Genomic DNA, 3,372 nt, shown 5'->3' with positions numbered 1-3,372 from the left:
ACATTCAATCCAAGTTGTTGCCAATCTTTGGGAGTCCCTGATTCACACTCAGCTGTGGGGAATATTTCAGAGTCCTCAGGAGTGGGTGATGACTGGGGACATGGACTAATGGACACACGTATAGATGAACTCACGCACATCYGTGTATTCACATCCGTCACTGCACATGGACACCATTGCATYCAGCCATTCTCASTATCACACACCCAAYTCTGTGTRCACCCCGAGCTCCACTGCACACTCTGCCCGTGCCCTCYCTCCRTTGTGCTTACACACACAATCACTCTCACGCACAACCCATTGTGCACATACTGCTGTGTGCGCAYACACTCCCACRCCACTTCCCTCTCACAGGCCTACAMACARAAATAGTCACACAGCACCGTTCTTGCACACACACACATGCACATGCATTGCCTCGCTGACAGGCACCCTCACCCCAAGGCTGCCGATGCAGTGCCAAGTGCCCTGGACATCACGCAAGGGCCGTGCTCAGGTCAGGCTGTTGCCTGTGSGTGGAGAGGAGGGCCCAGGCTAACAGTATGTCCAAAGCTGCACTTTCCTCCATCCGTGCACTGAYTCAGCCATGGAGGGAAGACTCTGGGTCGGGTGCCTGCTCTTCCTCTATGTCCTCCTCCTCCTTCCTTGGTCAGAGGGGATGTCTCCTGATGAGGTAAGGAAACATGGGAACCTCTGAGAGTGATGCCATGGAGGTAGGCAAGCCTATGTCCTTCTCTCAGGCCCCTTGGGCAGGGATCTAGTAATGGCTTCAAGGGGTCTTGCTCAGGTCCTGTCTATGGACACCTGTCTATGGCTTTCTAATCCCACTCCACCTGTGACCAGCAATAGAAGGGAGAACTTAGACTCTCTGGCTTCCAGTCTCAACCCAGCTCCCACTACTGTTCTTCTGCCTTGGAGGGCYACCAGCATCTCCSTTTCACTTGCAGGGAGGCTGGTGGAAGCTCAGAAGATGTTGKTTCTGCTGTTTCTGCTGTRATAAACACCGTTGGGGCTATGGGCTCTGCTGTGAGAAGGGGGCTGCCTCCAACACTTCACCATAGTTCTCCACAAGATGCCACCACCCTCACATCTCCTGGGCCCAGTGGCTCTGACCCTGCTATGGTTTCTCCTCCAAAAATCCCAAAGGAAATGATTGAAGTTTTCTGATCAAGATAATAAAGCTGAWGTTSCTACTAAGCTCGCAGGAGGATGACTTAGTGGCTGGTGGTAACCACTTGCTCTTGCTGTCAAGATGCATATCTGGCTTCTCTCTCCCGCCTTGTGGCACTGGGAAGATGCTGGGAATTAACCCAGATGAGGATGCAGTGGGTGGTGACTGTGCCACATGTGGGAAGAGAGGTCGGTATTTTAGGAGCCTGTGGAGCTGGGTTCATGTGCCATGTTTGGGAGGAGAGAGGGAACATGAAGCTTGGGAGTAGGGAGAGGGTAGGACTCAGCACTCTGATATCTGCCCTAGCCCCAAGCCTGACTACCTGTGTGACTTCCATTTGCCTTTGGGATAGGACAGTCCTCAGCATGGGACAGAAAGTACTTCATGCTCTGGTGCTCCTTGGGKTGTGGCTTGGYTTGTGGCTTGACCGGAATCCTGGCAACCCTACTCTGCCTACTCTGTAGCACAGTGATGCTATAGCTTTTGTTTGGGAAGTCCTTGCTCTGGTGTCACAAMATTCCTCCACAAGCACAAGCCAGGTACACGTGGAGCACAAGAAGCTGCATATGGACCTGACTTCCAGGAGCCTTGGCTCACAGCTCTCGAGGAAATTGCTATTTCCCTCCCCCCCCCTTTTTTTTTTTAATCAAGAGAAGGAGAAACAGCAATTTCACAGAGCAGTGGCTATAAGCATAGGATGGAACCCTGGTGGGAACTTTGGTGGGAAGCAGTGAGTTGAGGCAAATGTCACACATTCACAGCTAATAGAAAGCTGAGCAAAAACCTAAGTCAAAAGAGAAGAGATCTGCTTTAAAAGGTAGATGAACCAAGATAGTTATATGGGAGACTGGAGCTCTGAATATCTGCTGGCTTTTCTGTGCTCCTTTGCAAAGCAKGTTTCACAGCAGAGGGGAAAGGGGCAGCTTCTCTGAGGCGTTCTGGTCAGCCAGGAAGGTAAGCCAGGCAGACACCACAGCCAGCAGGTGCGAGGCAGCTGCCCTGCATGTGTGAGAAYRGCTGCCACGGAACTGGAGGAGGGAGCTTTGTGGTGACATCCACATGTTTTTGGTGGAACCCACACCTGAGGTCTCAGGGTTGGGTGAGAGCTGTTTGTGTTTCCATTACTACAGTGCCATGAGAGCTGCTTCACGTGAGGATGTGCTTCTGCTGCCTGAAAAAGAAAGAGGTCATGAATTTTATGGATGTACCTTCAGGAGCAAGAGGCTTCCAGAGAGGAGAGACTCTGAACCYGATGGCAGGAGTGATGAGGTGTTTGTTGGGAAAGGGTGCCCACTAAAGAGCTGCACTCCAAGCTGCCCTCCTATGGCACTGAGCCTTGGCCTAGAGGAAGACATCCTTTTTGGASAGAGCCACCTAGAYRGAGATCCATGATGCAGCTTGTCCACACATRCTCCTCAGAGCCACTGCTGGTCATTCTTGTCAAGAGCTTCCTGGGTGGCTGACAACAAACAAATGAGTTGGAGAAAACGCATTGCTCTCACTGCCCACCTGCTTTGTCTCTGCATGCAGAACACATAGGACAAAGGGTACAAAGCTTGGGGGCCCACACACCTCCTGTCAGGAGGCTGTGTTCCCTATGCAGGTTCCCTGCACCCTTCCACTGCAAGTTCATCCTGATCCCTGCAGGATCTGTAGTAATGTGCAGCAAGAGTCAGTACATTTCAAGGTGGAGGGGTTTAGGAGATGTGTGCTGGCATATTTTGATAAGAGGAGGAAAGGGCAAGGCTGGAGGCTTATGTGCCACAGGKAGACAAGAGTGTTACAAGAAAGACTGCAGGAGAGGAGTAAGAGCAATAAGAGAGAAGAACTTGTGGCGCATGGCAAAGGGATCAATTAAGGAAAATGTATAGGTATGGAAGAAGGATTAGGAAGAAAAAGGCAACGTGGGCAAAAGGTGCAAGGGTGTGTGAGGCAGAGGGAAGGAAAAGCAGGGTCCCGATTTGCAAACTCAGAAAGAAGAAGGATGAAAACAGGGCAAGGGGGCCCTAGGGAAGGGCTGAGAAGAGGGAGGTTTCCTGCTTGCTGCAAGTCTTTCTCAGGAGAAGGTCAGTACGTTCCTGAATGGGAAGACTAGTTTTGTGCTCTGTATTCTGAGCAGATCTGTCACTGTGCATCTTGCTCAGCACAGTAGTAAGTGCCAGAGTCATTGAGTGAGGCAGCATCTATTGACAGAGACAGAC

Source organism: Nothoprocta perdicaria, unplaced genomic scaffold, assembly GCF_003342845.1.
Source record: "Nothoprocta perdicaria isolate Ctin4 unplaced genomic scaffold, notPer1 scaffold_606, whole genome shotgun sequence".
NCBI classification, from domain to species: Eukaryota; Metazoa; Chordata; class Aves; order Tinamiformes; family Tinamidae; genus Nothoprocta; species Nothoprocta perdicaria.
This window is presented reverse-complemented; position numbering follows the sequence as displayed.